This window comes from Anser cygnoides, chromosome 1 (assembly GCF_040182565.1).
Source record: "Anser cygnoides isolate HZ-2024a breed goose chromosome 1, Taihu_goose_T2T_genome, whole genome shotgun sequence".
NCBI classification, from domain to species: Eukaryota; Metazoa; Chordata; class Aves; order Anseriformes; family Anatidae; genus Anser; species Anser cygnoides.
Genome location: NC_089873.1, coordinates 6,093,007 through 6,115,702, shown reverse-complemented (window position 1 = coordinate 6,115,702; position 22,696 = coordinate 6,093,007). Strand labels below are relative to the sequence as shown.

Sequence of the window (22,696 nt, the reverse complement as noted above, 5' to 3'; positions counted from 1 at the left end):
ACACAGAATCATGGAATTATCATGGTTGGAAAAGACCTTCAAGATCATAAAATCCAACTATCAACCTGACCTGCCGAGAGTTTTGCTTCAAAAAGCACAGATCACAGTGGTGCTCTGCGGGTGCACTCAGAGCAATAAACAGAAAATAAAAAGACCTCTCACGCCCTTTTCTTGCACACCCAGTTCAGCAGCAGACCAACACATATATGAGCCCTTTCAGAAGTGCCAGCTCCCACCCAGCAAGGGCTGCCAGGTCAGTATTTAACAGGTGCCAGGAATGGACAAAGTCCATGATGTGAATAACATTAAAGATGAGAGCTGGAAGGAAAAGGAAGAGAATGGAAAGAGGAAGAAAATGAAATTAGAGTGGAGCAATACAGCCTTGGTTTCTACAGGGCATTTTGATGCAGCCATACATTTCAGGTATTTTTTCATTTAACTGTCCTGCACATTGGCATCAGATCACTTTATTTTCCAAGCCCTACTTATAAGTTAGGCATTGAAAAAAATTAATGTAACATTTTCTGGAAGCTATCAATGAACTGTATCACTAAATGGTTCCGACAGTCAAGAATTTTTTCCTGTCCACCTCTAATCACAGGTACCATCTCCTTTAATTTAAAGGTTTTTTGGGGAGGAAAGAACCCGGACTAAAAAGTAAGGCTAAGCATTTCTTTGTTTCTTCTTCTGAAGGGACTCCCTAGCCTTTAGCCACCTATTATCACTCAAATAACAGAATAGCACAAACCTTATTGCTCCAGGGTACGGGACCGCATTTTATGAAAGAGCAGTTGCTCATCCAGCTTAAAGAGACATCCATACGAATCACGAGTAGTGGCAAGAAGCAGAAGAATGTATGTTCAAAAGAGGACGTTAAACTGAAACTGCACTGCCAGCTTCTGAGCAGAGCAGTGAGTGATTGGTGCATCTAAATTTCTAAAGATTTTCATTTTTGTTAAATAACCCACTCTACAACAGATGCCAGCCTTATGAAAACAATTATTAAATAGTCGATATGGTGGTAAAAATGGGAATGTGATCAGAATCTTAAACAAAGATGTTGCAGACCTTTAGCATATACATTTTTAATGTAATTAATTGTGTTGCCAGTTTCACATTTCGGTAGATCAAATTCCAATTTTAAACAAAAATATGTAAGGTAACGATTTTTTGAAATACAGATCTAACTCAAATAAAACTCTGTAACTCACAAATAAAAGAGAAGTCTGATTACTTCCCAGCTATCTAAAGTTTTTACTGTTTCTCATCAACTCACCAACATTTAAACCATAAAAAACCCCCACAACTTTACAATAATAAGCTAAAAATATTATTTTCCTAGAAAACATACCCAATTATCTTTGCAACCTCACTGGAAATAAATCGTACGCTGACTGCTGAAGATGGTTAATGTCCACTGTTAGTGTACCATAAATATCAGGAATAGCAGCAACACTGCTCTATAAATATATTTCATGGGAGTTTAAAAAAGAAAATCTTATGGAGCAAATTAGTCATCAAGAATACCCTTAAAGTTTATTTAAAGATAATGGATACTCATTCTGCAACATTTCAAGAAACTGAAGCTAGACTTATACAACTAATGCTCAGATTCCCACTACTTCTAAGTGACACATACAAGGAACACAAGTGAAAAAAACAACTTGATATAAGACCACGTATTTTCATATATTGCCTATGACGTACAAGGACAACCTTTAAAGAGTGAAAATGGAAACCTAAATATTTCATCAGGACTGCTCCAAATCCCACTGAAATCAGTGCCAATGCAAATGGGATGAGCTAATGCACAACAGTGCTAAGGACAAGAGAGGACAAGGCTAAAGAGCCTGGAAAAGCTGTTAGGTAGATGGTGACATCATGAAGCACAGTCAGAGCATTTCCAGGAAGGTCATTTACAATTTTTCAGCATTATGCATACAGCTACATAGGACAGATCGGGGGCAGAATGGTCCAGACATATGGAAGGTAAAGATGTTGTTGAAGCCAGGAGGATGCCACGTGGGAGGTCTGCACCCCAATATGCTGCCCCATTGCATATGGCCTTCCAGAAATCAAACTGCACATTTTCAAATTGTTCACTAGATCTGCAATGAGCTTTGACTTATTGAAGATGCCCTGCACCCTCCAGAGAGGGCTACACATAGCTGTTCTCAAAAACCAGTAAGCCAGGGTGGGCGAACCAAATACTGTGCGCACACACACACACATTTTGTCATTTCTCTCCACAGGCTGAGAAATCCTTCCCGTAGGATCCAAGTAGGATGTGTACCAAAGCAGAAACGTATAAATATTTTAGTCAAAACCTTATACTGAAGTGGAAGTGGGAAGATCTGCATAAAGATCAGCAAACAGACTTTACTGCCTAATAGTCTTGTTGAGAGAAAGTTGCTCAGGAGAACTCTTCAGAATATTTGGAAAGTGTTGTGTTTGTATTAAATGTTTTGTTCTCTGAGAAATCATATGGTGCTCTTCTCTCAGAAGCTGACTGGCAGCTGTTGTTACCCACCTACATGCAGGGTTTGGCACAACACAGCTTGGTAGTTTTCACAGTACAACATTTTTGTCTGATTTAATGCGCTGTGCAGTGCTTCTGCAGAGATGTAAACTGAGGCACCAGAGACAGGGGAGGGGGCTTAAAAGGCGGCTGGGAAAATCTCTTGTGTATTCTGCTAGATGCATACCAGAAAGCTTGAGTTCAACTGATATGAGTCAGGACTATGCTTAGAAATAATTTTTGCTTCCTCAGAATCATGGCCCTTAGTGCTTTGGAAAGCCTTAGTTCTCCATCGAGAATGGTTTCTGTTCTGGAAAGAAAAGCATATAAATTCAAGCCAAGCAACGCATCAGGGTGCTAGGAAGGATGCAAATAGAAAGGCAGCAACACATCCCTCCGATTGTGTCAATGTTCTTCCTTTCTCCATCTCACACTTTGGGGAGAGGATAAAGCCCGCCTACAGCACATGAGGCATATGAGGATAAGGACATAAGGATAAGAGCAAAGCTGAAGAAGGGATCTGTATCGTGTGCAATAAAGAAAGCAGCACAAATGCAAGCAGAAAAAAAACAGATGCAGAATATGGGAGTCTTCCCACTTGTGAAGAGAAGTGTCCACGTCCTGTGGTCATGGCTGTAGGCATCCAAGCCTGCAGTCACTGTTTGAACCCAGAGGGTAAGAAGGTCCTGTCTCCTCAGGAATGAGTGACCACAGCACATTTTATTCTCTGGCATGTGCTGCAGAAGTTATTTCTTCCACTTACACTATTTTTCGATGAAGCACGAAACCAAACCAAACCAACAACAAAAAAACACTCATCCACCCACCAAAACAAAACAACAACAACAACAACAAAACAGAAAACATAGTTTAAGCTGATATCTGTGGTTTGGGTGAAACAAGTTGCACAAGCATTAACCATACCAGAGGGGATATATTGGTGAACAAAAATAAGTACAAGTTGAAGAGGAATAAGGTATTCTAGAAGATGACTTGAGAATTTATGTGTTTTCCCCAGGAATTTTCCACTGTGGACGTGGCTAGATAAGCCATGTGCGCTGGTAAGGTGCATGTAACAAATTGCAATAATGTTAATAACTAAGAAGTTCTACCTTGAATTATTTCCAAATGTTGCATAACCATGGAGCTCTTCTTTGTGTTGCCCAACAGGTAAATCCAATTTGCCAGAGCAAACAACACACCTGGTGGTTTTGACCACTCTTTCCTGAGTGTCTACACCCAGATGGGGAGCAGACACCGTAGCACCAACAGCCTGTCAACGCAACTCTCAGCGGGGCAAGAAAAGCAGGCTTAGAGAGGGCTCCACAACACACAGCTCAGCTAGTGTTGATGACTCCTATGACCACCAGCTCAAAGGGATGCATCCCATTAATTTCAATGGCTTTTAACCAGACCATCAATAAAGAGCTTTTTAAATTGTATGGGTATGTGTCTGCATGCACGCTGCTGCTGCATAGACATGCCTCAGTGATGCAGCAAGAGGAAGGATGGCTACTAATTGTCAGTATAAAGCAGAACTAAAGAAAGGTTTACAAAGGGAAATGAAAGATTTTCCACTTAAAACAGGGGAGAACAGCTGAAGAGGAACATTAAATTAGCTTTAAAAGGAAAGTTGTATCAGGAGGAATATAATTACTTGGCTGGAATTTCACCAAGACTTGGGAGTCAATGCCTCTACTCTTGCAGAAAACTGCCATGAGATTTTTAATGACCACAAATGGTCAGGACATTGATTTCACATTTCAGCTGAAAAATGGCACCTCCAAAGGCACATTGTTGTCTCTGCTCTTCCCCAAATCACATGGGGGAACTGTGTCCAAGCAGACTTGGAAGAATTAATAGTGCATATTGAAATACCATTATGAGACACAAGATATTTCACCCATCTTAAATTGGATAGTCTCTCAGCATTGTTAGGAGTGCATCAAAATAAACAAGCTCTGTTTGGATAAAACATGGGGTTTAATGTTCTGAAATTTTGAATGTAGTTTTGTTTTGTTTTCTTTACATAATATGCTTTTAGCATTTTTTTATTTTTTATTTTTTTAAAGAACCGTACCCTATGACCAGGGAGGATCAAAATGTTTGAGAAAGTTTCATATTTAGGAAAAATTAAAATATTCAAAAAAAAAAAGTATGCTACTCTCTTACACAATGCACAACAAATAAGTACACTGCAGTTTTAAAACTTCACACAGAGTTTAGCAAGCTAACAAGTATACATTTGCAGCAGAAATACTGCATAAACAGTCTCTGAATGTGCTATTTAAGTACAAGCTAAATACTCTTTTTTTAGGAAGTGATGTAACAAGTTCATATGTAAAAATCTATTTCTATACAAGCTGACATTCTGCAAGATTAGCTGAGTGAGATAAAGGACATGAGCAAACATGCTTGTTGTTTTCTCCCATGCTTATTTTTAAAAGCAGCATTTTTCACTATTCTAAATTTGCTACTTCTGAATTTTTCATTCCTCCTTAGGTAAGGATAGAAAGCTCTGTGTTTTCAGTGATGAGATCCTGTCACCAAAACAATGGAATTCCATGGTACATTCAACACACAAATAACACCTCAAATAGAACATGCCCTCTTCGTTGTGACTGTTTTATATGTTTCATAAAAATTTAGGTTTCACTTAAACATACCCTTGCCCAAACATCTATGAGGACAGCAATGTTTTAACTTGCAAATTGAAGAATAATTTGGATCATATTGTCACTCGTTACAATTCACTTACAAAAGCCAGCTAAGATCTTGGCCGCTTGGCTAAGTACACACCAAGGACAGCAGACGAGTGTCCCCCTCGCACAACTTCTGCTCCGATGTTAAAGAGCCAGACAAAAACTGATATGTAGAAGAAACGCAGCAGTATGCTCATTTTATAGATTGGTGATAGGGACACAGATAGGATACAATTTAGCCAGGGGCATGAGGGGGAAAAATGCCAGGGCAAAGAGAAGAAGAAGAAGAAAGATCCCATTTTGGTGCTTTGCTCCAAGGTCAGATCCTGCCATCAGGGATGTGCAGATCTCTGTCGCAGCACAGGGCCTGCTGTTGCTGTGTGTTTTCTCAGGGAAGCACTGCATTTTGAAAGTTGATGACATGGAAATGAAGGGAGGAGGCACCACGGGTGCAGAATTTGGCTCTCTGGGGCATGGGAAGCAGCAGGAGGAACGAGCAGGAGAAATCTGCCGTGATAACCGACTCCTACATCCTCGCCCTGTTAGTACAGGGAGAGAAAGAAGAGATGCACAGGCTCCTGCCTCAGGGAGCTGTAACAGCTTAGTGGGAGGAATATACCCTCACTCTCAATAAAATGAGAAGACCATCTAAAACAGCAGATGTTCCTCCCCGTATGCTCATTAAACTTAATGTGACCTGGCCGGGTAAAAAATTTTGCACACTGGGCATTTGGCTGACCTGTAGTTCATGTTACAGCTTCCACTCTCTGCAATGTTATACTTTGCCACCATCTCATCTCCGCTGTACAGAGAGGAAGGGAGGGGAATCACACCTGAAATCTCAGCGGTAATTTGCAGTTGTACTCAGTTATACAGATGTAGAACTGAAGGAGGAGTCTGGACTGCGTGTTAATTCTGCAGAAGTCGTATTTTCACAAAAATGCATGAGATATATGAAGAAAGATACAAATTATTTGAAAACTACAGATGGAGGTGGCCTAGATTCCTTCCTTAATTTCTAAACTGTTGTACAGGGCTGCAGTAAATGCCTTCTGATATTTAAGACTTTCTCATATTTGTGCAGGGCGTGGGGAACAGTTCAATGTGCCATTTACATAAGTGGCTTCTATCATGCAGCAGCTGTTGGTTGGGTCAAATGTTGATCTCTTCACTTTAATGATGAATGACAAAAAGAAAGACACACCCTAACAACTGTTTTCCATCTCCCACACCTCAGCCTCTCTCTCCAAATTTCACATGTTAGCAGCTCAAAACTTCAGGATTTCCTGATATTGCATGTTGTCACTAATAAACACAGATGTGAAGCCATTCAAGGAATTTGGAGGCTTTATTTAAAGTTATTTCAGAGAAGTAACCCAGAGAAGATGCCAAGCTTGAAAATGGCATCTCTTCCTGGTCTCCAAATACTTTACTGAATTAGAACAACTTGGATACTTCAGCTACTAAGTATTCAAGTACTTATTCATCTTCTTACCCAGTGCAAGCCTGGGAAGACATGTTTTGGGGAATATCTGAAGTTTTATGAAGCTGAAGGACTTTTGGTACAAAATGAGATGCTAAAATACAGGCATCTTAGAAGAATGAACATTCAGAAAGAGGGTAGGCTTGCTTTCTCAGTTTAATTAGCAGACAACATGGTTTCTACAGGATCTGCATTGGCAGCTACCAGAAACAAAAACAAACAAACAAACAAAAATAAAAATAAAAAAGAAAACCACAACTTTCCAGGAGCTTCTGACTTCCAGTTTTGAGAGCAGACACCTCTCGCTATTTTTTCACTCACAAGGCAGCATCAAGTGTCAGATATCTCACAAGGTTAGTCCTAGCTGAAGAGTCTCACAGAAGCAGGGATTTGGGGCATGGCCACATGCTGTGCCAGGGGCAGATGCAAGCTCCTCTGCCTACGCTCCCAGCTACGGAAATAGAAACCAGCTTCGAAAAATGCTGCAGCTGCCTTACCCCAGCTCCGAGGCAGCATCTGACAACTCTGGAAAAGCCTGCCTACGTTTTGGATGCTTATCTTTAACAGAGGTTTCACTGGATTCGGAAGCTACTGAAAGCAGCTCATCTGTACCTGGAACACCAGTGCTGCCAGCACTGCCAACATCTCCTTCAGACATCTGCCCGTATTGTCTTTTAATCCACCTGCTGATATAGTTACTGCCTTTCTCTCTGCTGGTTCGGCAAGGACTAACAGTTGCTCCTTTCTCTCCTGACATCTCCTCCTCGTGATCCAAAAACCAACAATGTCAGGTTGAAACATGGGATGGAATAGGAAAACATAGAAAAGACTCTGTGAACAAGCCTGCCAGACAGCAGCCTGTGTCCTATTAGCTGCAGTTCAAAACAGCCCTTACACTATTTCCATAAATACTGCAGAATCTTCTGGAGTATCTCATCGCAAACCACAACAGATGTTGGATGCTATCATTTCTTCATGCTTGTTCATTTGTTGTTCATCTGTTAGTTTTTGCCTTTTTCCCCTTGCCACTTGCCCGTATGCAGATCAGAAGTGTTCAAAAAAAATACGGTCAAGCTCTGCTCTTGTTGGTCCCTCTACTACTGCCCCAAATTAATGGTACAGGAGGAGTAAGGAGATAAAATCTAATCCGCTGCCTTATTTCTGACCTTAAAAGGACAACTTGAATTTATTTTTGACAGCCCTAAGCAGAGAGCAAAGCTGCAGAGCTGACCACTTTGGGAAGCCGACGTACACATGCACCAGTGTTCTCCAACGAGTTTGGTAATGTTACCGAACAAAATATCGACGGTATCGTAAAATTATTATTTCAAATGTTTTAAGGTGTATGCTAGCAATGAAATAAATGTACAAGCAAGTCCTTTTCTCCATAACCACATCCAAACCAGAAGATGTAAAGGTTGTTCTTTAATGGCACAAACTATTAGGCTGCAAATATATAGCAGGTACATCTATTAATCATCAGACCATTTATGTTCTGTAATTCCACCACAGTTAAATAACATGGACTACTAAGTACCTGAATCAGCTATTAGCAAGCATTCCTGCTCATTAAAACTCACTTATTTAGACTTTAGCAATGGTAAATGTAACCAGCCCTGGAGGAGTGTCACAGTGCTTGGAAATGGCACATTAAGCTTCATTTACCCAGATACACTCGCAGGCAGAGGGGGAAGGGAAAATACAGTGATGGTCCAGAGTGAAGCTCAGAAGCTTTTTGAAGCAGCATTAAGAAAATGACAAATCTTACAAAGAGAGCCATAAAGCTTCCTCAAGTACAACAGTTCTGCAAGGAGCTATTTATCATAGTTTGTTGAAAAGACTCCTACGTTTAATACTATTGGACTGTGAGAGCTGATTATTAAATGTAATTACAGAAGTAGCACGGAAATAATAGTTTATTGCAGTGCACAAGCAACACTGTATTAACAAAGAGGAGCGGGGAACATGTTCAGCATTCAGAATTGTATCATTAGCTTTTCTGGGAATGCATACACAAATGTATACACATTTAATTCCACATTAGCTTCTACTAACCAGAATTGTCCTTCAAGAATTTCCAATCAGGGTCAATGCATCCATCTATACTTCAATTGAGAAAACAGTAGCCGAAGTGGATTGCTATTTGGGTTTCAGCTCTTATCCCTTTGCTACTTAACACAGATTTATTAAAAAACACCCACAGCCTTCTGTCAAGAAATATTGCTCACATTTGCTTATTAGCAGCCCTGTAATAGATACATTTTTGCTGCAGTGCTGCCATTTGAAGTGAGTGCTTTATATAGAACATGGCAGTTATCAGGAGATTCTCCGTACATTAAAGCTTTTGAAACAAGTTTTGATTTCTTACAGATACCTGCAAGAAAGAGTTTAACTTCTAGTATACCTACATCTTCACATGCTTGCTTGTGCATCTAGCAATCCATTTTACCTCTTCTTTACATTGTAATCTAAATTACCCATTTCACCTGATTTCTTGATGCTGCTTTTTACTCAGAAATCTGCCTCTCACTTCTCATTCATCCCTGATCTTCTTGGAGAAACCCCTATTTTAAAGCACACAGTACTTTTGCAAAGCCTTCTCCTTTGGGATAGACATATATACTTTTTCCAAAGTACAAGGCTGACCAAACTTCATTCACATCCGGTGCTGCAGTTTGTGCAAGCCAGGGCAAAACCCAACCCTATCCCAACAGCCTAAAAGATCCCTTCTGGTCCACAAAGCTTAGGCTGAATTAACTCTGAAACCTGCTGCTGGCCCAAGACTGAAACATTTTGCAAAACTATGTTTTGGAAGGAAGGCATTCAGTGACAGATGGGTTTTATTTATTTTTGGGTAAAAGGAACAGCTTAAAACAGGTTGGGAACATCAAAGAGGATCCTGGCAAATCGAGACAAAACTGAAAGCATCTGAAGTACTCAAGAGATGCAGAAATTACCATCACAAGAACATGCACGCATTTGTCAATAATACGATGCACATTGACCCTCACTCTTTCAGCAATGATCTCTTTTGCAACACAAAATATAACCAGCAGTCTTGAAGCTCAGCAGCCTCCTTTAGGCGTCTGCATTCCCTCTTTAGTTCAGCACGTAACGATAACTAAATGTTTTACAGGTAAAACTGCAGCCAAAACCAGGAGCTGTGTGCACGTGTCTGGAAAAAGTTAAGTTGTAAATCAGGTGCAAAGAGATGAAACCAGAGCCTACCTTCAGGCATCCGCATCCCTAGATTTTGTTCAAAGCAGCATTTTCACATGGGCTAAAAACTCTTGGGTTACATTTTTGAGGGGTTTGAATCTAAAAACTCGCAGATAGATAGCTAACAAAGATTTTCAACCACGCTGCAAAATCCTTGGGAGTTTGGTGCTTGTTATGTTGAGATGCATAAAAAAAAATTCCACCAGCCATCTATCTGCATCAGTATATACACAAGGGCATTTGAGAAAATCTCTCCTGGTCACATCAGATCATTGGTGTAAAAGAAAACAAGTTTTTCTTTTGAGGGTTTTTGACTCATTTGAAACAGATATATCAGTGCAGAAGCACCTTCCCAGTGACAATTATCTCGCTACAATAGCCATAAAAATAAAACAAAATCAACACGGATGGAATCCAAAATAAGAGACCTAAATTATACGTAACTATATTCATAAAACTACACCTCTGTTCAAAGTTGTTCTGTACACTACACATATGCCAGGATCTCTTAATCCGCTGCTGATGTGCTGCATATTGCAGTCGTGTGCAATTACAGTTAGCTATAATTAAGAACAATTACAGCTTTTATTTCTCCACTTGTTCTTTAAAAAGCACAGTTGTAATAAAACTTTTTCCTCTCTCTCTCTCTTTTTTTAAAGGTGAATATAATTATACATCCCTATAACATCTCCAATAATTAGTTTGACTCAAGTTTCTTCTGGAACAATTTTCATTTTAACTGTCAGATCTGCCATCTATAGTCAATAGAAGACATTATAAAATATTCTATCATTAACCTTTTTTCACCTCATAAATCTGCAAAGGAACTTGAAGAAATTGAAGAATTCATTGCTTAAACGTTTAAAGGCCAAATTCAACTAACACCCCTTCCCCAACAATCCCTTCTTAATCACACTGAAACATTATTATTATTGTTATTATTATTATTACGTTAGCTAACTATAACAATAATAAATTAAAGCTGGGTATAAAAGGTATTTGGCATCTCTCTATATTTTATAGGCTACTTTCCAACCCTATTCTCATAAAAGAATCTCTCTGCTGTATCTTTGTTTAGAATCTACCCATGATTACTAACCATGCAGACTGCAGGGAAAAGTAATTAAGTTTAATAGAAGCCACCCTCATTTTTGAAGCTGCCCTCAATTTAAGCTATAGAAGGAGAGTAATTAAATTTAATGTGTGCCACAGCTCTTAAATGAAGATATGGCATGTAAAAATCTCCGTGTAACGCATCTTTTCCGAATGCTGCAAAATAAGTGTTGTGATGCGAAAAGATAGCGAACTGCTGCCACTAAGTCACGTTAGTTTTATTTTTCTGCTGCCTGTGTCTACCAAGGTCTGAAGTCTTTGGGTAGATTACAAGCAGTGTAATCTAAACCCTGGGAATTGGGAAACCTGTACTGGGATCACAGCCAAGCTGTTTCCTTATCCATCCTTTGCCCACTTTATCTGCTTTTAAATTAAGTTTAGAGGAAGCTTTTGTGGCAGGGTTCATGTTTTACTTGTTTTTTAACAGATGTAACAGGTTTCTGACTACAGCCACAAATCTTTTTATAGCACAGACACTGTTTGCCAAGAAGAGTCTTCCCCAAAGTTTCTGAACTACCAACCGGGACTAAAGAAGCACATTTCGAAGCACAGCCACAGATCTCCCATATGTGTATATATGCTTTCAATCTTCCTCAAGTCATCATCATCAGAAAGAAAAATAAAAAAGAGAAATTACTAAAGACTCAGATATTTTGCCTAGCAATGGTCTTTCTTAATAGTTTTATGAAGAAATACAAATTACAAAAGAGAGCTATTTCACTCTTGCAAAGATGAGCTTCATGAATGAGGAGCTCTGAGACAGCAAGAGGGGCATTTCCCTTCTTCAGCTCTCTATGTATAAATAAACTCTTCCTTGCAGAGAATCGCAGAAGTATCATTAACTGATTTAATATACATAGGAAATCTAGAACCTTGAATTACCTCATAAAGATGACTGCAACTAGTTGTTCAGAAGAAGGTTAAACTGAGATACTAAACTCAAAACTGGTTTATGGAAGTGGTCTGAAAAATGCAAGGCTCACAACCTCCTTCCAAGCAGCCTCGTCTCCTAAACAGAGATATGTACCTGTTGTAAGCACTGAGCAAAGCTTCTGCACCAAAACTGAGAGCAGACTTGAAAACCTGGGACAGAATTTCAAAAGCCTTCTGGTCCAAACGCTTCCTCCAATAAACAAGATAATGAAAAAAAAAGAAAAAAAAAGGAGAAAAGGAAAAAAAAAAAGGAACAGAAATGGAGAGAGAATAAATAGATCCTTTATTTCAATTTCGGACTCCACCACAGACCTGCTGTATACTTGCCCAAGAAGGGTGTTGAATTTTAGCAGTGTAGAGAATGGGTGCTCACATCCCAGGTGCACACCCTATGTAGCAGGAACCCGTACGTACAGCAACAAGATTCATACGTGTTTCACCTGGCTTTCATTTCCGTACCGAATTATCATAAGTGGACATTATCAATAGTAAACAGGAGGCAACCACAGTTTCATATCTGGCTGTCTCCCTGACAAAGCCCGCATCCCTCTGTTCAGGGACTACTCAATAGGCAGATCCATGCTTCAAGTCTTGAAGCCACTGCTAATATAAATTGCAAGCAATTTGGAAAGAGACTGCATTTGTAGTTATTTTTAGTTTCGTGAAAGAAAGAAGAGATTTGTTTATAGATATCAAGACAAAAAAGTTGGATTTGGGGGCTTTAAAGTAGCAAAATAGGGACAAAATTGCTGTTTAAAGTCTAATTTTTACTCAATTATATTTTAAAGTGATCCTACCAGATGCTGGAACTAAAGCAACATGATTTTGCTATATTTATAACTAAGCTGCAAAACATTTCAACATTTACAAAGAGAAGAAATCTCTCTGCTAATGCCAGGAGAAGAATAAGCTCAAATGGTATTGCACATGATGGCTCTTAATAGTTGGCACGAGGAGAGGAGAAACGTCTCTATAACAACAGTATCAAGGAAACTTGCAATGCAAATATCACATCATCAAAACAAGTAGGAGGGAAAAAAAAAAAGTCTTGCAGAGAGCATTAACATGAGGACATAATATCCACATGCTCCCAAATAGGATGGATATAAACCAGGGCAAGCTCTGGTCTCTTTTGTCTTTGCTCCTACTCCAAAGTCCCTCTTTCTATCCAAACTGCCTGCTGCTCATGCCTTCTGCTTCCTCTTAGGAAACAGTATCCTTTTGTTCCACATTTCCCAATCAATATTTTGGCCTTTCTGCTGTTGGCTACCAACATGAAGAATCCCACTGCTCCCTAATACAGCCTCAAAAGGACACCTGCCTTGCCCCAGGGGCTTCAGCAGAAATGTGGGTTGCGGATGGGCTGGCCAGAAGCTTAGGGGACAAAGTTAACCCAAGCATAAAACAAAACCTAGAGAGCCTCTCAATTCCCATCTGCAGTGATTGCTGGGCTTACAACACAACCTTCATCCCTCGTTGTCTCTTTAGAGGCTGTTGGTCTTGTAGGGTCTTGTCGCTGTTGCCAAGTGTTCAAAAGGTTGGTGGGACACAATACAGCCCACAGTGCTGGAGCAGTAAGGCTCCCTTGGGGCACCAGGACACGCCACTCAACTAGTTAAAAATTGAAACAGAGCAAACGGGAAATTTTTGAACAAATGCTCTGATATTATGGAGCACATGTTACAGCTGTAACCACCCACAGTTTCCTCCTACAGAACAGAAACACTGAAAGCAAAAGCCATTCACTGCAGAAGTTGAAAAATAACTGAAAAATGCAGCAGTAAGTATGAAATTAAAGCCTGTGGGTATTTCCTGAAAAAAGAAAAAAAAAGAAAGAAAAAAAAAAAAGGGGAAGTTTGCAGGACACAACGGAATAAGAAAACACAACCCTGCTTTACAAGTTCATGAGAAGTGCAGGACTGGGGCACAGGCCTATGGTAAATGTGTTCTTCACCCATTTCTTACTCATGAACAAAATCAGATTTTTACAGTAAAAAGGTGCAACGGTGGGTGGGATGGGAAAGACAGCCTCTTCTTTCCATTATTAAAAATCACTAAACTAGACAAAAATCTAGTTAACCTTACTTACAAATACTTCAAAATCTCTGAGGACAACAGAAGAAGCAAGAATTCAACATGCATTCAGCAGGGAAAAGGGCTGAGCCTTCTGAAATGCTCTTGGAAAAGAAGGGAAAAAAATATAAAAGCAAAACTACATGCTCTCTGCCATGGAGCTGATTTTTTTTTGTGTTCACTGCTTGCAGTGATCATTCAGCTTTTTGGATCAAAAAATCCTACTGATACCAATATGCGTGGTCAATCAGCAGGATATTCTGTTTCAAATTCGAGATCTGAAGTTATTTCTTTGATTCTTTTCAAAGGAGCAACAGAATTTTCCACTTTTCCCAGTGCCAATCAGGTTCAGGTAAATGTTACAGCTTCTGCAAGTGCCAATTAAAGACAATTATAACCTGGCTAACCTACCTTGTTGTTAAAATGCCTGGCACAACTCATTTGCTCATTGAGTGGCTATCTGTTGCTATCGCATTTACCCGAGTGGGAATATTCTCATCTAGATCTTCTAAAGCTATGCTGTTTGCTCGGATTAAAGAAGGCAAAAAAGGAGAAAGCTATATTCTCCTCTAGGGAAAAATACAGCAGTACAGGTGGATATATATACTGCCATGTTGGTCAATAATACCATTTGGTTACACAGCTTCCAACAGCATCATAATGCAGGTGTTTTTAGGAAAATTGAAGATTTATCTTTCTGGTGCTCAGAGCAACCATACCAATTTCACAAGCAAAAAAGTAGCAACGGTGAATAGAAGTGTTAGGGTTTCAAATACCCACGCTCTAGGGGGAATATACTGTATTTCAAACGGGTGTAAGGGACTCTTATGTATGAGATTTGACTTAAGTCATCACACCTCCATGACAGGTGGAAATTGGGTGCAAGTACAAGAGCTGTAAACAAATCAATGCCAAAGAGAAAAATTCTGAGAAATATAAAAATAGCTATCACTGCTTTAAAAGGAGTCTCAAACGCAGAAAATAGAAAGCTCCAACCCACCTGACCACAGTAAAGAGTATAAGTAATAACTCTCTCTACTTACATTATAATCATGATTTTATATATAAACACACACACAAATATATATACACACATACATTATGTTCTCTTTGAGCTAGAAGATACTTTTTTGTTTCATTTACAGACAGCACAGAGCACAGGTAGGACTTGGTGGCAATAGTGTAATTTTTTTTCAATGGAAAAAAAATAGTAATGCTTTGATACAAATATTTTATATATATATATATATATATATATATATCTTCATAGAAGTTCTACCCTATTGAAAATCCTTTCTTCTTTAGGTTTAAGATTTTATAGCAGGGACAAAAGGAGATTTTCTTAGCCAGGTGTAGATTTCTACATTTCCTCCAGCCGAGGCCCTCGAAAAGGGAGTGGTATCAGAGCAGCTCAGCCATCCCATCGTGAGGCTCAATGGTTTTCTGGATATTGGTTTATTGATGCCATGGGAAAGGCTCCTGAAATATGGAGGATATGGGAAGTGTGGAGTGGACTGGCATTATCTGAACAATTGGGCCATATCAGAGGAATGAGTTGTCACCACCTGAAATCATTAGAAAAGCCCTGATACCCAAGGGTGGCCACATTCCCTTACTTTTGTGAACCAGATTACCATCAGTGAAGTTCAAGTCAAAAGACAAACACCCAAAACAACAGCAACAAAAACAAACAAACAAAAAACAAACAAAAAAAACACCAAACATCCAACCAAAAAAGACCAACCCAAAACCAAAAAACACAAAAAAAAACACTGAAACCAAACCCCTGCCATTGCAACATGACCTTTTCATCTCACAGAATGCGTGTCAACTTAAATCTTATCAGCCTGACCCCAATCCATCCTATTTCCCGAATCTATGGAGCTCTTTGCAGCAGCCATTCCCACCCTGGGCTATGATCTCGTCAAGTCTCATAAGCAAAACAAGGCCAGGTCTGACCGGGACCATGGGAGACACCTCTGAGGGAACCCCAGATGCTTCAGAAAGCTCTTAATGGTGACTCAACTAAGTAATGCTCCTTGAGTTAATGCCAAATCCACACTCCGCAGCAATGCTGAGGCTATTAGGATCCTAAAAGCTTTGTATTTTAAATAGGAAGGAATAGAAATCAAAAACACTTTTACAAACTCTGGTGACGTTTCCCCCACACACAACAGTGACAGTTACATTATCATCTGCCAGCTACTGAAGTTCTCCCCTCAAGCTCCAATACCATCAACATGCACAAGGTTTTACACATACTTTCAAAAAAATAAAGGCAAAACCCAGCTGATGTTCTTGGTTTTCCCTTTTCATGGCTGATCCACACCTCTGTGTCTTTTGCTGGCAGAAATCTTGGTGATCAGAAATCACTGCCAGTAATGTGTCTTTTTAACTGCTATTTTAAAATCACTTCTAATCCAGTCTACAGCCAGTATTCAGTTCACAATCACTTCTTGCTTTTCAGTCCCCTTTTACATCACCTTCTTCTGCCCCTGATTGCTTTGGTCTGGCAATTTGGATCTGCCTATACACCTTTGCCTCCAGTCTCTTATTTTCACCTCCTTTACCATCAATAACTCAAATTCACTACAGTATTTTATCCATTGTACTGTTTTATTTTATTATTTTATTTTATTTTTTACTGCATCATACTGTTTCAAAAAGTCAAACTTTCCCCCAAATCACTTGGAATAGTTAATCTGAGGAATATGTAACAACCCAGCGCACAAGTTACTTGTATATTGCAATATTAAGCTATAGTCAATTGCCACTTCAATTACTTGTTAATACAGTTATGTCTACATGCCACAGAGTGCTGGGTACATGGTAGTTTTTGCCTAGACTGCACCTTCCCTCCTTTTTGGCAAGGGACAAGCGCACAGCATCCCAGACAATTAGAGTAAGCATAGAGCTGGTCCACAAGGAATGGTCAGTAGCTTCATGTAAGGTGCTCCATTATTGACTCAACACAGGTATTAGCTAGGCCTTTAATGGTACTAATCTTTCAGTGTTGTTCACTTGAAAGGTTCCTACTTTACTGACTTAAATAGGGAAGAAAAATAAATTAAGCTGGCTAGTATAACAGGTCTTCCACCTTCAAAACAGCTTTTAGCCGGGAAAGAAAAAAAAAAAAAGAAAAAGATTGGTTTTCAAAGTGATCCATGCACATCATAAATTCCTGTACTGTTTTAAAGTGTTTTCTACCCTAGCAAAGGCATGGATATGTCTTACTGAATTGTATGAAGAAAACCAACACGTGTGAATTGTAACTTTTTTAGCTATCACCATATAAGCACTACTTTGTTAGGTTTCTAATTGCAGACTTTCTGCTATTTTCTTTGATTATTATGTGTGATACATTCACAGGGATCTCAAAGAACAGTTGGAGCGCTACAATTATAGAAAGTGAGCTCTCTGAAATTTCATTACATATAGATTAACACCTCCAAACAGGCTCTATCTCACAGAATGGCAGCCAGAAGCAGAGAACAACAAAAAAGCAAATCCACAGATTTCAAACTGAAAAATCCCCTTGCCTTAGATTTCTTTTTAGTGTTGAACTCACATACATGAAAAATATATACCTTTGGACTTTTTTTTTTTTTAAATCAAGCTGTAGATCATCCTTTTACATATTAATTCCTCGCAAATAAATGGAAATTGTTCCAAGAGATGCACAAAACCAGATCATGCCCTTACCAGCCTGCCGTGGTTTCACTGGGCAAATCACCTACAAGTTCACAAAACTTCCAGTTCTGCTATAAGAGCTGAGAAACAGATTGTTGAATAACAGTATTAGCATTCACAGGCAGCTCCAGAAATTAGAGAGCCACACAGAGCGTTATTTAACTGCATATCCTTCCATGTCCCCTGGATGAAGTGACTACCAAGCTACAAAGAAATGCAATTAATCAGCGTGCACACACACGCGGAAGCAGCAGCACAGCCCATTTAAGCAGGGACACTTCCCTGTCCTCCCCTGCTTCAAAGTTGGTCCAGAAATAATAAGTGTATCCGAAGTGCACTGAGTTTCCCCAACTGCCACCTGTGTTCAGTGTAAGACTCCCACAGCTCACATCCACCTCTTGTCACCCCTATGGTGTGCTCAGGTAGAGAATTGTCCCCTTCCTGCTGCTAACAATCCATCTGAACGTAGAGGCAGAAGGAAGATGAGCAGGCTGGTGAGCAGCAGACCCAAAGTGGTCTCATTTCCTATTGATTTATGTCTCAAATTCCCTCCTGCATAGATGTCTGAATAGCAAATACAGGTGGGTCTTCTGACCTACGCTTGTAGAGAGTGCTTCTCTTATGTAATGCCCACTGATTTCAAGATACTGGTAGAAAATTAATATATCTGAGACCTCTGTGCCTGTTAAATTTGGTTAAAATATATTCACTGGTATTAAAAACAAACAAACAAACAAAAAAAACCACAGAGACAACAGAAGAAAAAAATGGGGTCTGTCAGACAATTCAACTCTGTAATCCTTGCTTCTTCAGGGAAAAAGATGGGTGGGAAGAAAGAAAAAAAAATGCAACTCAAAACCTGGGTCCCACAACATGACACAAAAAACTGCACACCACATTAATCATGTTTGGTCATTTACATGCAAACCTTTCACTGCGAGGGTCGAAGGATGCTGTAGATTTTACAGTGAGAGAGGGAAGCAAACCCAACCCAAATCCAAGAAGAGGAATTGAAGTAAACCAAAACCAGTTTTCAAATTCCACAGGAAAACCCAAAACTCAGCCTTGGCTGATACGATTCGGATCAAAGGGGAGGCCAGTCTACAATTAAAGTTTCAGGCTGACTATTACAGAATCATGAAATCATTTATGTTGGAAAAGACCTTCAAGATCATCAAGTCCAACCATCAACCTGACCTACTGAGTACCCACATCCCTTAGCGCCACATCCACACCTCTCTTAAATACCTCCAGGGATGGGGACTCCACCGCCTCCCTCAGCAGCCTGTTCCAACACTTGACCATCCTCTCTATGAAGAAATTCTTCCTGATGTCCAATCTAAACCTCCCCTGGCACAACCTGAGGCCATTTCCTTGTATCACTTGTCACCTGAGAAGAGACTGACACCCTCCTCGCTGCAACCTCCTTTCGAGTAGCTGTAGAGAGTGATGAGGTCTCCCCTCAACCTCTCCTCCAGACTAAACAACCTCAATTCCCTCAGTCACCCCTCATAACTCATTTTCTAGTCACTTCACCAGCTTCATTGCTCTTTCTCCATGTGCTTGAACAACTCAATATCCTTCTTGAAATGAGGGCCCAAAACTGACAGAAAGGGACAAATAAAGACTGTATCATCAAATGATGGAGACCATATAATCATCTATACAGAATATATAATCAAATATATTTTTAAAGCAGTTACTACAGGTTAACTGTGAACTCTACACACCCAGGATGGTCCAACTACTTTTTCTCTGGACTCAGAGCCACAGATCACCTCAGCTACCAAAACCCACCAGGAGCCTTTAATTTCTGTTCACTTCTATTAGAATTGACAGTCAGCCTTGCCAGATCCCAATCCCACTTCTTACCCAGGAAAGCTCTCAAGCACGTGGTTAAATTTAGGCATGTCAAACCCAAATGAAGGGAGAAAATGAAAGATGTTTACATACTTAAAAGTTCATAATGTCATTGAAGGGAAGAAAAAATATTTAAGGAAGAAAAAAAAATAGTGTTAATTCTGAGCTTGTCCATAAACATAGAATTGGTTACTTCAAATTTTAACATACAGCTGGGATGGATATAAACCATTACACTTAAACACATATAAATGTACACGTGCAATGGGCTAATGCATTACTCTTTCCACCTGCTGTGGACTTGAGCAGAGGACCCACGCTGCACACATGGTGCTGCACAAATCCTCCCAGCAGCAACAAAGCTGAACAGTGAGACTCAAGCACCATTTTGTGGTCACAGCAGATCAACAGGACTTTGTAAAAGCTTTGCTGCTGCTACAGAATTGAGAAAAAAAAAAAAAAAAGAAAATCGCGCTATTTGAAATCCAGGCTAGATCACTGAAAACCGCAAGAATCCATCCCAATTTTAAATAATTTGCTGAACAGCCTCAATTTGGCTTCGTATGCCTCAGTTGGCTGAGGAGCGACAGCTGGCTTTCAGCAGTGCTCGCAGTGTCCATGGGAGCTCTGCCTCCAAAGTGGCAGCATGGTGAGGCCCATCGTCCTCCTCAAAGCTGGCACCTGTGCTTCTAATGGATATGGTTTTGGGCAGGTAGATGAGATAAAACAATAAAGGAAAAAACAGTAAAGTGAATGCAGCACTGAGGACTTGATGTGCATTCATTAGCCATCAGAGTTCCCAGAGACAAAAGGATTGTCCCCATTACCCCACAGTGCTGGTGACCCAGCATCACATGAGCTTTGTATTACCATCTCCTGTATTTACTTCATTTGAGGGGATTCACCCCTCTCTTCCACTCACTGGTAGAGGAGAAACATCAATTCAGATATGTTAATAGAAAGAAAGATTTAAATTGTGCCTGTCTATGACTATGCTGCTAACTCCATAAATAACCTACAAATACTTAAGACATCTAAAAAAATTCCAGACTATATTTTGTACTTCTTTATTTCAGGGTAAAACTCTCAGAAGGAGAAGGTGAGCCCATACAAGCATATGTCTACCCAATACAAATACATACGGTATTCTCCTTCTAGATCAATCTCTAACTCTATTTGAACAGTGCAAATTATTTCAGCAAAGTATACATCGTTACAAACCACATTATGGGATTTCCTGTATACTTAAAGCTGGCCTCAAGACAAAATGTTCCCCGTATGTTCCTGCTTAGGCAGTTTGAAGTTAAGCTTTTATTTTATTTTATTTTTTCTCTCTCTCTTTTTTTTTTTATTTTAATTTATGCTTTGGTGTATGCATTCCTATCCTCCATCAGTGCAGCTGACACCATTTGTTGTGTTACATACACCAGCAGAAAGACCCCTGCCTATTATAGACCGCTGCCTACGTAGTATAACTGTTTATTATTCTCAATGCACAAAGTGCCAGCTAAATCAATAGTTCAAAAGCTTTGTTCAATTCAAATGGACTTTACAAAGTACTGCACCGTAATGAACACATGCAGTCAGACCGCTCCCCCAATTGCTTACATGACACAACTCTTATCACATAAAGCAATACAACCACCACATTTTTCTTACTATGCAGAGTCCCAGTTAAGTCAAGAATGAAATTATCCTATTAATCACTGATGAATAAGGTGTATTGGCAATGACGTATAACAAATAAAGTGATAAAAGAGAAATACAATTACAAAAATCCTCACAGGATTCACTCCCAATGCATTAGGTACCACGGCAATCTGAACCAGTCTCCGTCTTTCACTTGGCAAAACTTCCCCATATAAGTACTGTTGGTGCAATCTAGGTAGTTTGAAGAGCCATCAAGACAAATACTGTCTACTAAATTGCAATGAAACAGCAAATATGCTTCTCTCCTATGTCTAGGAGGACAATTGGGTCTCCCCCATATCCCCATTAATCTTCCTACATCACATGAATTGTGCTGTTGATTTGCATGATTTTTTATTGAATTACAACCAGGACCAGAAATACCCAGCACATATTTTGCTGGGCTTAGTGCTCGTATGAACACAAAACAGCAGCCACGCAAATGAGCGACATGTCCAACATGACTAGCGATTTGGTCAGTGGATCTTGTTTATAGAGATGACAGAACATCTTAGACTCTTCCCAGAATCTTTTTACACTGTTATCTGACCTTAATCCAGGTCCCAGTCAAACCCAATTTTTAAAGTAAAACAGGTCACTCAAGACTCAAAAAACTCAAGGGTTTGCTCAAAATTTTTTCAGGATATACTAAAATTCCATGCAAAATAAGAAGAATGATCACCAGAGCGCAATTTATCCTACTTTTTTTCCCTATTAGCAGAAATCTGTCAAAACGGGGCAATGACTCCAACTCTCCTAGAAAAGGTGGCAAAAGAGTTATCAGCCAGGGATGGTATTGTAAGTAGCAGCCTGCCCACTTTCAATCAATCAGATACTACTGGCAGAGCAATAAAGAAAGAGTGAGATAAGGAGGAAACATCTGTCAGGCAACATCCCAGACAGGGGAGAAAGAGGAGAAGCAGTCTGGGAGAAGAAGAGGATACAACAAAAAAATTACCAGCAAGTAATTTTCCTAGTGTTCTACATCCCTCTTCTCCCATCGTATGAATAGAAATTGGTCAGATAGCCCAGGTAGCAGTTTGCTATTTGAGCCAACATCTGGCTGAAAGGATTTTTTACTGACAGATCATGTCTGAGGAGCAACGCTTTGGCTGGTTTGACAGCTTTCAAGGCAGTTTCCCTGCACTTGAGCCACTTGAAGGAGTCATGACACTTCACATTTACAACTCTTGCATTAGATAGCAGCAGCCAAAGCTGATGTGCACAAACCGCAGCGGTCTTTCCACTAAAGAGAAAAAGACTTAAAGACTTTGGTCACTCCTAGCTGCACTTGTAGCACAAAAATAATTTTGCTCTTTACACTAAACTAAGCACAGGATAGGTGAAGTTCCATGCAGCCTCTGTGACAGCTGCATGGAAAATCAACTTATTGTCTTGAGCTTGTTGGGGATAGAC

At 39.7% G+C, this 22,696-nt stretch overlaps 1 protein-coding gene across 1 annotated transcript in view; it reads right to left on the bottom strand.

Annotated features, from left to right (window-relative positions):
- The window catches only part of CELF2 (CUGBP Elav-like family member 2), a 374,770-nt gene that overhangs the window by 310,641 nt on the left and 41,433 nt on the right, over positions 1 to 22,696 (bottom strand). The window lies entirely within an intron of this gene.